Genomic DNA, 15,138 nt, shown 5'->3' with positions numbered 1-15,138 from the left:
ACATGAAAAGCTTCTCAACATCACAAGTTATTAGAGAAATGCAAATCAAAACTACAATGAGGCATCACCTCACACCAGTTAGAATGGGCATCATCAGAAAATCTACAAACAACAAATGCTGGGGAGGGTGTGGAGAAAAGGGAACCCTCTTGCACTGTCGGTGGGGATGTAAATTGATACAGCCACTAAGGAGAACAGTATGGAGGTTCCTTAAAAAACTAAAAATAGAATTACCATATGATCCAGCAATCCCACTACTGGGCATATACCCAGAGAAAACCATAATTCAAAAAGACACATGCACCCCAATGTTCATTGCAGCACTATTTACAATAGCCAGGTCATGGAAGCAACCTAAATGCCCATCGACAGACGAATGGATAAAGAAGAAGTGGTACATATATACAATGGAATATTAGCCATAAAAAGGAACGAAACTGGGTCGTTTGTTGAGACGTGGATGGATCTAGAGACCGTCATACAGAGTGAAGTAAGTCAGAAAGAGAAAAACAAATATAGTATATTAACACATGTATGTGGAACCTAGAAAAATGGTACAGATGAACTGGTTTTCAGGGCAGAAGTTGAGACACAGATGTAGAGAACAAACATATGGACACCAAGGGGGGAAAGCGGCGCGGGGGTAGGGGTGGTGGTGTGATGAATTGGGCGATTGGGATTGACATGTATACACTGATGTGTATAAAACTGATGACTAATAAGAACCTGCTGTATAAAAAAATTAATAAAATAAAATTCAAAAATTTTAAAAACAAAAAAGAAAAGCACTGTCAAATACTCAAAGTTTGGAAAAATGAAAATAGGAAAGAAACATGCTACTGTAAATAACAGCAAGTTCTTACTAGTCCCAGAAGAAATGCCTTCCATATAACGTTTCTGCAGAGGTTATATGGGGACTTGCCAGTATTCAGTGCTACTTACTTTTCATGAACATGCCATATCAGGGTGGCCTGCCCCTGGAAATGTAGCAGAAGTCGAATATAAATGCCCAGGGGCTGTTCCTGGTGCAAGAGCTTGTTTAGTTAATGCAACAATTTTTCCCATAAATATATTTATAACCCTGGTCTGTCAACATCAGTATAGTCTCAATGATATGTCAGTTTTTAGGGAAAATCAAAACATAACTAAAAATTTAAAAAATAAATAAATAAATAAATAAAATTAGAAGAATCAAAGAAAGTGAAAAGACAACCTACAGAATGGGGAAAAATATTTAGAAACCATATATCTGATAAGGGATTAATATTCAGAATGTGTAAAGACTTCCTGAAGGTCTGCAAACAACTCAATTCAAAAATGGGTCAAGTATCAACAGACAATTGGTTTAAGAAGACGTGGTACATATAGACAGTGGAATATTACTCAGCCATAGAAAAGAATGCAGCAACATGGATGGACTTAGAGACTGTCATACTAAGTGAAGTAAGTCAGATAGAGAAAGACAAATATTATATAACTTATATATGGAATCCAAAAAGTAATACAAATGAATCTATATACAAAACAAAAACAGATTCACAGACATAGGAAACAAACTTATGGTTACCAAAGGGGAATGGGAAGACCGGGGTGGGATAAATTAGGAGTTTGGGATTAACAGATACAAACTACTGTACATAAAACAGATAAGCAACAAGGATTTACTGTATAACACAGGGAACTATATTCAATACCTTATAATAACCTATAATGGAAAATAACCTGAAAAAAATATATATATATAACTGAATCACTTTGCTGTACACAATATTGTAAATCACTTTGCTGTAACACAATACTGTAAATCAGCTATACTTCCATTTTTAAAAAATGGGCAAAAGAATTGAGTAGACATTCTCCAAACAAAGAAGATACACAAAAGGCCAATAAGCAAATGAAAAGATGTTCAGCATCATGTCATTATGGAAATGTAAGTCAAAACCACAGTGAGATATCACTTCATATTTACTAGAATGGCTATAATAAAAATAATAATTTAGGGCTTCCCTGGTGGCGCAGTGGTTGAGAGTCCACCTGCCGATGCAGGGGACACGGGTTCGTGCCCCGGTGCGGGAAGATCCCACATGCCGCGGAGTGGCTGGGCCCGTGAGCCATAGCCACTGAGCCTGCGCGTCCGGGGCCTGTGCTCCGCAACGGGAGAGGCCACAACAGTGAGAGGCCCACGCACCGCAAAATAATAATAATAATTTAAACACACACACAGGAAATAACATTAGTTAGGATGTGGAGAAATTGGAACCATCATGCTTTGCTGGTACGGCCGCTGGGGAAAACAACTGGGCAGCTCCTCAAAAAATTAAACATGCAACTACCATACAACCTAGCAATTCCACTCCTAGGTATATATCCATAAGAAAGCAGGAAATCAAACAGATATTTGTACACCAATGTTTATAGCAGCATTATTCACAATAGCCAAAAAGTGGAAACAACCCATGTCCACCAACAGGTGAGTGGATAAATAAATGTGGTGTATACATACAATGGAACATTATTCAGCCATAAAAAAAGAATAACAATTTTAGCATACGCCACTACATGGATGGACCTTGAAAACATTACGCTAATAAGCCAGACACAGGACAAATGCATGATTCTAATTATAGGAGAAACTGAGAATAGGCAAATTCATAGAAACAAAAGGTAGAACACAGGGTACAGGACCGCGTAAGGGGGTGTATGTGCAGGGAATGAGGAAGTTATTTTTTAATGCATACAAAGTTTACGTTGGGGACGACAAAAAAGTTTTGGAAATACATAGTGGTGATGGTTACACAACATTGTGAATGTATTTAATATCACTAAATTATCCACTTACAAATGATTAAAATGATAAATATTGTTATATACCCTTTACCACAATTTTAAAACTGCTAACTGGAGGGGGCGCATATTATTTGAATCTGGAGCTTTGTGTTAATTATTCCAACTAAGTTGTCACCTGGTGCTCTCTGGAGAGGCAGGACACTGGAGCTGAGCATATTTGGGGACAGAAAAGTAAATGGCGTGGAGGGGAGGCAAATTCTCAGCCTAGTGGAGAATGAGATCTTACAGGTCACTCAGGTCCTGACCAATACCAGAAACTTCTCAGAGCCACATCTGAGCTTCTTATTCTGTTGGTTTCGACTATCTACAAACAAGCAGTGGCAGAAAGCACTGGGTGCCAGCTTTTAAGCAAGCCTTCCAGGAGGTCTACTCCTCTTCTCCCTAAATTCCACGACACCCTGCGGTGAACTAGGTGACCAGGTAACCTTAATGATTTAACAGAAAACAAAAGTGAAGAAATTCAGAATGAGGAAGAATTCCTACCTCTTGCACCTCGTTCTTCCCTAAAGGAAGGAACCCTGTTCGGACCCAGTCCCTTCCTGCGTCACAGGACGAGCCACGGAAGCAGAGCTTGGGTAATAAAAGGTCAGGCAGGAGCGGTTTTCTTCCAGCAAACACCGGATACGGAAAACGGGGCGGGGACTCCCCCGCCAGCCCTGGATTCGCTCTCCTTCTTGCACAAGCTCCCTTACTGGAAGTCAGCTGCTGGCGCAAGTTCAGCCCGGCTGGGAGCCACCCACTCACTTTCCCGAAGCACCCTCCCCCAACCGTCTTCTCCCTAACCCCCGACCCAAGACCTCCGCAATCAGCGACCTGATGTCCTGGGGTCCTCCAGGAATCGGCTGCAGCCTTCGGCCGGTGTCAGTTTTCATCCGGAGCACACAGAGCAGAATGAAAGGAAAGACTCTACTACCGGGTGTTTTTGTTTGCTTGTTTGTTTGTTTTTAATTCTAACTTTACCAGACGAAACTTAACTTTAAATTTGCGTTTTACCGTCCTTTCTCTCGGTACCCCTTTCCTCTCTCCAGACCCTCCAGAACGTCTACACTGCCCTCTGGTGGCTGAGTATTGCTATTGCACAGTCCCCTTTAGAAATGTCTTGAACCTTTTCCTCTCCTAATTCATCCTGTTGTCTCTCCTGAAAAAGTAGAATTCACTTCTTAACCCTCTAAGAAAAGAGCTCAAAATCAAGGTTAGAAGTGGTATTATTTCCTTCTAAATAAAAGGGAGTGAAATAATGGTTTTCTTGTTTGGCAGTTCATAGGCCCATAAGTGATTTATGACCTAGACAGAGAAGTCTTAGTTCAAATAGTGAGGATGCCCTGTGTCTTTGACTCTTTTCCATCCCCTTTCTGAGCTGTCCATCTTCCTAGGTCCCTGAGGCCTTCATTGGGCTTAGGAGTCCTCAAGGACAGGGATGCCTTCCCCTTGGGCTGGGAACACTCTGAAGTGAGCACCCCTCAGAGGACTCACACAGTGAACCAGCGGGTATCTGAAGTCCCAGAGCAGTGAAATGGTGCCTGGATATTCATCAGGACCGCCTCCACCTCGGCACAGAGCCTGCCGACTTCCATTGGCTTGCCCTATGGATTTTCTACTCTGTGAATGCTTCCTGCAAGAGAAATCTCAATGGTGGCGTTCTTCTTGAACAGAGAAGAAAAATCTGGGTATTAAGGTGAGCATAACCACAGCTGACAGTTGTCTTTTCAGGGAGACGAGAAGTGGATTGTTGTAAGTGGACACCGTCTTGGGGAGGGCTCCATCCCTGCAGTATCGTAAGTACTGTCTAACGCGAGTTAATGTGCAGCGTGTGACCATTGTTCAGGAGGTGATGGGTGGTGGAGAAGCGGCTCCGTGCCAGAGGTGATGCTCCAGTGGAAACTCTTTCTGTGAAATGTGCGGTTGGCAGACAGAACGAAAATCTTCGTGTGTTCATGAGGAGTCCTACGCAGAGAACAGAATGGGTCTTCTCAAACGGACAGCCATAACTAAGGTGGCATCGTGGCTCTGGCCCCAGAAATTATATCCACATAGAACATCTGCCAGGGGACAAGCAAGCATCTGCAGCAGGAGCAACATGCCTGGAGTTAAGTGTTTCCCAGCCTTGTGAAGAGGAAAACAGCCTCCATAAGCGAAAGAACTTCACGTCACAAATCCTGGAAGTTAAAATCCCAAGTAACAAAGAAATCCTTAATGTGTTTCTCCCCAGCACAAATATTAAGAATGCTTTACAAATGCTCAATGTTTTAGTGGATAAATACTGTGACCTCTTTCAGATGTTTATCATTACTCTTTCCTTATGACCTTTCTGAAGAGTGCTAAGAGTGGTCCACAACGTTCCACTGCCCCATCCCTTGCTAAGTGTCACTAGCTCTCATCTTTCTTACCTGCATGTCATGAGGTTCTTCCTTCCCAGCTGACCCCAAAGCAACCCATGGAAGGGGGAATAGGTTGTATTCATGTTATAATTTTCAAAAGAATTTACAACTCTCATACATATATAAAACAAACACGTGTCAGTGGTTTTTTAAATTCATTTCATGAATGAGAGAACCAGAAAAATATTTAAAACTAGTTCAAAAGAGATTTTGAAGAACTGAGATTTATGTCAAAGAAACGCTGAAATGAATTTGCTAATATATACAAAACTGGTTAATATCCTACTGGGACATAAACTCTCTGAGATCATCTTTTCTACCAGAGAGTCATCAATTGCATCTCTCCCAGACAAAATTCATTTGTATGACTATGGATAAGAATTATTTACAAAGCTTTCAGATAAGAATCATTATTGTTATTATAGGTCTACCTCTTAGAGTTATAAAATATTCAAGGCCATAAAAGGTCAATCAAATTTGCATAGCCAGCACTGCATTAAAAGAATGCCCAGGTAATCTCTTCATTTTTCTTGACAATGTATGAAATAGAATGTGTAAGTCGATGTGTTAAGGAACTGGGGCATGATGGCCCCCCATCTCTGGTTGTAAGCATTTTCCTCCTCCTTTGTTCAAATAAATGCCAAAGCCTGTTTATAAATTCCGAGCTAATAGGTTGTTTTTCCCCCATAACACTGTTTTTTCGCTCAGGTGTGTTTATGCTAGCTGTGGGACCACATGAAGTCCCCGCAGGCAGGCTGGCATCCTAGAGGGCTCAGCATAGTATAGCACAGAACAGCACCTGGATCTGGCCTTTCTGGAGACACATCAGGGTGGGCAAATGTTTTCTATACAGGACCAAAGAGTAAATATTTTAGGCTATGCCGGTCAGAAGTTCTCTGTAGCAACTACTCAGTTCTGACACAAAAACAGCCAGAGACAACCATAATGAATGGCATGACTGTGTTCTAATAAAACCTTATTTATAAAAACAGGTGGTGTGCTGGATTTGGCACATGGGCCGTCGTTTGTCAACCCAACCTCTGCTGGGGCTGCCGTAACAGAACACCACCAACTAGATGGCTTAAATAACAGACATTTATTTTCTCACAGTCTCAGAGGCTGGAAGTCCATGAGCAAGGTGTCAGCAAGTTTGGTTTCTGGTGAGAGCTCTCTTCCTGGCTTGTAGACGGCCACCTTCTCACTGTGTCTTCACATGATCTTCCCTCTGTATAAACGTGGAGAGAAAGCAAGAGAGCTCTCTGGTGTCTCTTCCTCTTCTTATAAGGCCACTAGTCCTGCCAGATTAAGGTCCCACTCCTATGACCTCATTTAACTTTTATTGCCTCCTATCAGCCCTATATCCAAACACAGCCACACTGGGGATTAGGGTTCTAATATTTCAGTTCAGTCCATAACCCCTGGTATAGAGAACATAAGAGTTTCCATTCATTCACTCAGTAAATATTAGTCATGATCCTAAGTGAGCCATCGCTAGACAGACCCAGTCCCTGCCCTCGTCGAGCACTGGTGTGGCAGAGAAGGCATAGTTTAAACAAAGGAATTCTAATAGAGTGCAATGGCAGAGATGGCAGGCCAAAAAAACCTAGTCCAATGAGAAAATGCCACTTAACTTGAAACATAAATGTTTATTAAGATGTTGAGTTTGAGGTCCCAGTGACATATCCAAATAGAGACATCATGTGGACAGGTAGGTATATTGAGCTGAGAGCTCAGAAAGCACATCTTGGTTGAAGATATTTGAAGCCATCAAAGCCTTGCGAGAGGTTGAAGTTGCCTAGGAGAGCAAGTGGGGCAAGATGCGTGTGAGTGTCTACACCAGCGGGCCTCAAACTTGAGGACCAGAGTCACCTGCAGGGCTTCTTAAAACACAGATTGCTGAGCCCCACATCCAGAGGTTCTGACTCAGGAGGTCTGGGGTGGAGGCCAAAGAATTTGCATTTCTACCAAGTTCCCAAAGAAGAAGCTACATCTGGAGTATAGTCCCATTTTAGAAAAGGGGCTTTTTTTTTTTTAATTACAAGCTGAGTATAACCAGTAAAGATAACTCCTTGTACCTTCCAGAGGAAGGAAAACATACTCGAAAAAAAGGCCAAGAACTGACACTTTGGTTTTGGAGTCAAGAAATAAACCCAGACTAAAAAAGAAAATCACCATCATCATCACCTTCATCATCATGAATCCCAAGTACATTTCATTACATTAGTCATTGTGGACCATCTAATGCAGGGCAATAAGTTCTGTCCATCTCACAGACATAGGAAGCAAACTTATGGTTACCAAAGGAGATAGCAGGGTGGGGAGTTAAATTAGGAGTTTGGGATTAACAGATACACACTACTATATATAAAATAAACAACAAGGACCTACTGCATAGCACAGGGAACTATATTCAATACCTTGTGATGACCTATATTGGAAAAAAATCTGAAAAAGAATATATATATATATATATATATATATATCTGAATTACTTTGTTGTATACAACACAACACTGTAAATTAACTACACTTCAATTATAAAAATGATTTAAAATAAATAAATAAATACCTTCCATGATGCTGCTATGTCTTAGGCCTCCATGTAAATAATTTTTAAAGAAGCAACCTCAGTGGGTGCTAATCAATGAAATAAAAGTTGTTACAGAACAAGAGATCTAAAGGTAGAAATTCTCTGTCCACTGGGCAATTCTAGTCCTTGACTGAATTTCTTTACCACTAAGGTGATCATGGCCTTTGTCATTGTCTCTCCAGCCCGGAAAATAATTTGGCTGCAATGGCCCTTGGAAGAGACAGATCTCAAAATTCAGTGAAAAGTGTTAAAAGCAAAGACTTAGGAGTCAGCCAGACCTGGGTTTGTGTTCTAGATCTGTAATTTACTTTCAGTGACCTAGGGCACATTACTTCCTATGTGTTTGTTTCTTTATATAATAAGAAGAAGAATTCTAGGGTTGTTCTAAGAATTAAATTTTTAAATATGTGAAAAGAGTAGACTTCCTGGTCTGTGGTATGTACTCAATAAATAATTATTTTTGTCATTATTTCCATTTTCATTGTTTTTTAGAGAAGAAACAAAAAGTTGAAGAGTGTTTACTCAGCTCATAAAGTTGTCAAGGGGTTTTACTAGCTCACTCTAAAATGATAAAACACAAGTTCCCCTAAACTTAAGGGAGGAAGCTTAAGAGAGTTACACAGGAAGTTTAATGGCTTTATACTGCTGTGTAATGAACACCCGTTGCAAGAAAAGAACACACTTATAAATCCCTTGCCACGGCAACCCAGGCTCACAATTCACAAAATGGGGAAATGCAAAGGCAGCTAGCAGAGAATACTAAAGGCAGGCAGAGAACCATGCAAATAGGAAAAAAAAAAATTCCAGATCTATAAATAACTGGCAACAGGTCTTTCTGCAGAGAGCACTGGGGCAAAGCACTGTCCCTCACAGTTGAAAAAGAGTTTGATTTCATTTGGAGCAGCTGCAGGTACAGAGACTGAGATGCTCCTGCCATCGGGTAACAGAGTCCCCAGTACAAGGAAGCAGCTACACAGGGCAGAACAGGACAGGACAGTATTCGCATAGGACACACGGAGCAGAATTGAACTGGATCAGGACCAAAGAGAAATCCGGGTGGAACCAGAGAAGGGACAATTCCAGAGCCCTGCTCAGGAGAGCTTTCACTCAAGAAGAAGAATCAGGAGTTCATCTTAGGGCTGTCCATATCCGTTAATTCTTTGGTCATCTTTCTGAAGTCTTGAGTTAAGAGAACCCTCCAGGTAAGATCTCAGACAGCCATGTTGACCAGAGACCATCAGACATTTGCAGTGAAAACTGTAGAATCAATGTGATCCCCAGGGACTGCTTTTGCAATTGTCTTTCTCTATCCATTCACACTCTTTCTTCTTGTAAAAAAAAAAAAAAAAAAAAAGCCTTTTAAAGTGAAGAAAAAATAACTTCAAAGAAGCCATTTTTGCCTTCTCAGATGTGCCGGGTTGTTGGAGAGGAGTGCGGGGATGGAAATCAGCATAGCAACCCTGCCAACAATTTTAACCCTGCCCAGGATAAAAAGAAAAGTCACAGGGTTTCTTTTTGTGCACTGTGATCCTCAAAGATGCTAGAAGATACTGAGTAGAAAGATGTCCTTCAGGATGAGGGGACATATTCATGACGTTTTAACTATGGAAGGATGGGCTCTAAGCTTAGATTGGTGGGCCTGAAGAGGGGTGAAGTGGAGGAAAACATTAACTTTCTAAAGAGGCAGGTGATGGAGAAGAAAGGAACCCAACCTTAACCCTGGAGGCTGGAGCCCTGCGCAGAGGGACACACAGGAAGATGCTCCCAGGGTCAGGACCTGACCAAACTCCTCTCTGCTGCTCAAACCTTCAGTAAATTTTGGTACAAGCAGCATCAGGGGAGGTTTTCAACAAGGCAGTGCAGGAGACATACAGGATGCCCAGGGAAGAGGGAAAAGAGCAAAGACGGAAGATTAAAAGGCAGCAGGAAAAATATAAACCTTCCAAGAATATCCAGAGACCTACCTTTTGTGGAATAACTAGCCAATATTTATTGATCACCACCTATGTGCCAGTTGCAGTACAGCTGGCTTGTACCAGCTGGTGAAAGCCAATGTGCGCATCTCTTCCCAACTCCGCATCCCGTGATGTCATGTTGGTAGCTTGAAATTGGCCGTGGTGGGAATATTTGTACCATAGGCAAATGCTGCAAATCAGACTTTTGTTCGTTTTTGTTTTCTGGATTTTTGGGTTTTTTTCAGAGAGTTGGTTTACCAGTATACTATTGGCCAACCACTATTTTGTAGAATACGGCAATGAGCAAAACCGTCAAGGTCATAACCCTTGCAGAGCACATGTTCTAGGTGATGAAAATCAAAGAATTAATTAATCGATTAGCAAGCTATTTTCAGATGGTGAATGAGCACTATGAGGAAAATAAGGTAGAGCGATTTGATAGGCTGTGGGAGTTGAGAAAGCTTCCTTAGGAGGGAGCCCTTGAACTGTGACTTAAGTTTTCACGTGCAAAGTCATCCAGACACACTGGAGTCATCCATGGAGTGAACAGCTCTGATACACCTTTGGTTCCTTTTTGGCACATGTTATAGTGTCTACGTGGACTGTCATATGTAATACTCTATTATCTCGCCTAGAAAATTACCAAGGATGATTCACTTGTGCCCCGGCTAAGGCTACACCTCCCACTGGCACACTGGACCCCATTCCTTCTTACCTATTCAAGGGCATCTCTTCTGCAATTCTACCCTCCACCTGCTGTATCATCAGCTTTTCCACTATACTGGGTCTTTCCCAGCAGCAGAGAAACACACTATTATTTCTCTCATCCGAAAAAACAACTTTTCCTGTCCCATTAGCCTCTCCAGCCACTGCCCAATTTCTCTCTTTGCCCTTACAACAAAATGATCCAAAGAGAGGTGTCTATTCACTTTCTCCAGTTCCTCTTCTCCCTTCTCTCTTGAACCAATGCAGTAGGGCTCTTACTCCCATCACTTGCCAACATGGCTCTTGTCAAGGTCATGAGCCAACTTTACGCTGCTGAATCCAACAGTCAACTTTCATCCCTAATCCTGAAGCGTTTGAAAAAACCAAAACACCGGCCACTCCCTCCGTCTTACACTTGCTCTTGGCTTCTGGGACTTGACCCTCTCCTGGATTTCCTCCAGGACTGCTTTTTCCAAGGCTCTTGCTGGTTCCTCTCCATCTCCCTGGCCTCAGAAGGAGGACATACCCCAGGGCTCAATTCTTGGACTTGGTCTCTTTCCTAATTATTCCTCAGAGATCTCATCCAGCCTCACAGCTTTTGATACCATCTCTGAGCTAATGATTCTCAAACGTATCACCTAGCCAGATCTCTCACCTGAGCTTGTTTGAATATCCATTGCCTATTTAACATCTCCGCCTGGAGCTAGAATGATCCTTTAGAGGGTGAGTCAGATGTTGTCACTCCTTAGCTTAAAATCCTCCAGGCATTGCTACCTTGCTCAGGGTAAAAGCCACAGTCATCAAACCAGTCTACAGCTCCCCGTCCCTGTACTTCTGTGACTGCCCTAGATGCATTCTAAGACCTGCTTTCGTTGTAAGAGGTTTTGCAGTGAGTACGGGGACCCATGGTCCTGTACTAGTTCAGGTTACCCCAGAGACAGGTGAAGGAAACCGGACTGTGTCCCCCAAATATGCCTCTTTGCCATAAAAATTAGTTTGAGCTGAAGGCAAACCAACAATCAATTTTATAATCCACTACGTCACTCTTTACATGCATTCCTTTGGCAAGAATTAAGAAGGATGACAATAGCAGAGTTTGAGAAACAACTTGTAAATTTGAATATTGGCATACCCTTGTTAGAATTCTATGCCTAGGTATATAGACAAAAGAACCTCTTGCACATGTGAAGAGTCAATATGTACAATACTATTTTTAGCAACGTTGGTCTTAATAGCAAAAGCTATAAACAACACAAATGTCCATGGTCAGAACAGATAAATAAATTAAGGTACACAATGAAATATTACACAGCTGTGAAAATAAATTTTTCATTTACTCATTTAACAAAAAAAAAAAAAAAAGAAGAAGAAGAAGAAGCAAACACAGAAAAAGCTCTCTCCACCCTCCGCTTTTCTGCCTGAAGATGGGATGTAAGTTCTCCCTGTGCTGGAGACACACTCTTATCAGCACCAGAGGAATCTGCAAACAAACCTTACACTCTCAGCTGCCTCCCATATGTTTACCTTTTCAGTTTGCCACCCTGGGAAGCCTGAAACTGCTTTCCTCGGTCCTGTCATTTCTCTGCAGGTTTTTGTTCTTTGTTGAAGATGCAAGTAAGCCAGCATTGTGAGCCTTCACTTTGAGTTCCTCTTCCTGGAGGTTTCTCCCACATATGAGCCACACGCGTTAATAAACCGTTTTTCTCTTGTTAATCTGTCTTTTTATTACAGACCCCACTGAAAACTTAAGACGAGTAGAGGTAAGGTTTTGTGACCCCTACAAGGACCTGGGGCAGTTCATCTATTTGAGAAGCGGACTAGAACACACAGGTGATGGAGAGGATGATATGGGGGAGGAAGAGACAGAACAAATGGCTTGTTTTGGAAAGTGTGGACATCAGGGGCTCTGTCCCGCAGGAACTCTCTGAGAAACTGGGGCACACGATTCTGAACTGGCCCGGGAAGTGGGGAGGTGGCAGCACCCATGGGCTCATTCCTGTCCCCCACAGGCTGGGGCTGCCCCCGGGGACAATAACTGCTCAGAATTTCCAAGTCCTGCTGCTTGCGGCCCAGCCAGCTCCCACGGTGCCCCAGAAATCCCTCAGGCAGAGAAGGGAGCAACCAGGCACATGGGGAGGAAGCTGTGAGATGCTGGAAAGTCTCCCACAGCCTCCGCTGGGGAGGGCGAGGGAGGTCTCAGGTCAGCTACGAGCCCCCTCCAGCCTCTGATGGTTGGGGGCTATGGATAGCAAACATCTGAAAACTTGACTTAAATGCTATTCATGCATATATACACTACCAAATGTAAAATAGACAGCTAGTGGGAAGCAGCCGCATAGCACAGGGAGATCAGCTCGGTGCCTTGTGACCGCCTGGAGGGGTGGGATAGGGAGGGTGTGAGGGAGGGAGACTCAAGAGGGAGGAGATATGGGAACATATGTATATGTATAACTGATTCACTTTGCTATAAAGCAGAAACTAACACACCATTGTAAAGCAATTATACTCCAATAAAGATGTTAAAAAAAAGAGTTAAAGCAAATAAAGCTATTAGGACAGGTTTCTTGAAAAAAAATGCTATTCATGGCAATTTCCTTTCAAATATTCCCTTGCCCCATATTTTCCCGACTTTATGTTTCTGTCCCCTAGTTCTTTTACCCTGGCCTTCGTCCCCTGGGTCCACCACTTTCTTCCAATCTTTCTCTCTTTCTCTGGGTGTCTCCTTCCCCCTCTGCTGTGTCTTTACTTCTTTATCCCACCTGAGCCTTCCTTCCCTCAAGCGGAAGACTGCTGAGTGTGTTAATATCCTCTTCTTCTGCCTCCCTCAGGTTCACCTCCAAGTCAGACCTCCGCGTAGCTCCTCACTGAAGGTCCCTGCAGAGCTTCCTGGAGCCCACACCATTTCCAGTTCTTTGTCTGAGGTTTTATGTTTTTCTTATTTGAATTCGTGTTGTAATGTCTTGGCAGGTGGAGCTCAACCCCTTCCCAGTGGCCTCTCGTGTTCCCGTGCAATTGTTTTGTGTCTGCCCAGCCCTGCTCCCAGGATGGGAGCTCCCTGCTGAATTCTCAGCTGTACCCCCAGAGCCTGGAGCTGTGCCTGGGAAATGGTGATACCCAATAAGTATTTGTTGAAAAAATGAGTTAGGTGCCTGTTAGGTAACACTGAGACTGACCCAAAATGTCTCTGCTTCTCTCCTCTTTTTTCTCAGAGACACACTTCAGGCACTCAGAGGCTCTGCCTGTGTGTGAGTGAGTGAGAGAGAGACAGAAAGGATGTAAGCCAGCCAATATGGTGGCCATAACACTTCCAGCCTTGCCTGCCCAGAAGGGCTCAGTAGGCTTTTCCATCCCCTTCTGTTGCTCCTTTGGGAAATCGGCTTCCTCTTCCCGCAGTCCAGTGGAGCTGTCAGTCATGGTGTCTCACTCTGTCTCCTGCAGGGCTGGGCACTTGACCTGAGCTGGACAGTCAGTCCTCCTCAAGACTTTCCTGCTGCAGCCATCCCTCCACCTTTTGAATCACCCAACTGTCTTTTTTTTTTTTTTTTTTTTTTTTTTTTTGCGGTATGAGGGCCTCTCACTGCTGTGGCCTCTCCCGTTGCGGAGCACAGGCTCCGGACACGCAGGCCCAGCGGCCATGGCTCACGGGCCCAGCCGCTCCACGGCGTGCGGGATCCTCCCAGACCGGGGCATGAACCCGTGTCCCCTGCATCGGCAGGCGGACTCCCAACCACTGCGCCACCAGGGAAGCCCCAAGTGTCATTTTTAAATGGCCACTAGTGGCCACCCCTGTCTGTCGCAGAAGAAAATGAAGCCAATTCCCAAGGAGAATTGGAGACAGACAGAGCCATGATAGAGACAAAGGGCCTGAGACAGAAAACACAATGGCATCATCCAGGCCCCTGGGTCAGCCACAGCCGTAGCTTCTCAATGTGGGACCTTCTGGGCAGGCTTAAGGTACATATCTTTTCCCTAAGCTTTGAATTGGATTTCTATCACTTTCATGCAAAAGAATCCTAGCCAATATCCTCATGTCTTGCTGCCTCAGATCAGACCAAATTACCTGACTCCCTGCAGCCCCTTCCTTCAATGCAGCCAAAGAATGGTTACATGTGATTCCCCTTTTGGGGCACTGGGTGGTGGTCAGGGCCCTTGGTGAGGCAGAGGGCGGGGGGAGGGCAGTGGAGAAGGGAAGAGGTAGGGAACTGTGCTATGTCATCTTATTCTTCAATTTAAAGCCTGACAATTAATGAACAAGGATTTCTATGTGTGGTTCAGCCCGACCTCTCAGATTCTGCTTTGGGGATCGGGGTTTGAGTCCCATCAACAGTAAAGTGGGACTTGGTTTCCTCTCCCATCGTTCCTTGGGCATGGACCCCATGTGAGGATCTCATGAAGGATGAGGGTGTCAGTGGTCTACGGGCAGGATTTACCTGCTTCTAGGTGCCCTGGGCAAAGACCAAGTTAACGCTATCTAGCAGCACACACCTTAACCACTAAGTGCCATGCAAGTGTTAGCTGGTCATTATTATTATCATGATCGTGAGCATCAAACTCTAATGTCTTAAATTAAGTGAATAACATCTTATGGAAAAATACAGTTTTCCACATTCCTAGTCACTGGGATGCAGCAGCAGACAAAAACAAAAACTGTGATGAAAATCAC

General features: G+C 43.4%; 1 long non-coding RNA gene across 1 annotated transcript in view; it reads right to left on the bottom strand.

The window, feature by feature from the left end:
* The window catches only part of LOC117312929 (uncharacterized), a 29,962-nt gene extending 26,514 nt beyond the window's left edge, over positions 1-3,448 (bottom strand). The window contains exon 1 of the long non-coding RNA XR_012332953.1: positions 3,331-3,448. This is a non-coding gene — a long non-coding RNA (uncharacterized lncRNA). The remainder of the gene's footprint in view (positions 1-3,330) is intronic.
* Between the last annotated feature and the right edge of the window lie 11,690 nt (positions 3,449-15,138).

This window comes from Tursiops truncatus, chromosome 7 (genome assembly GCF_011762595.2).
Source record: "Tursiops truncatus isolate mTurTru1 chromosome 7, mTurTru1.mat.Y, whole genome shotgun sequence".
Lineage (NCBI taxonomy): Eukaryota > Metazoa > Chordata > Mammalia > Artiodactyla > Delphinidae > Tursiops > Tursiops truncatus.
This window is presented reverse-complemented; position numbering and strand designations above follow the sequence as displayed.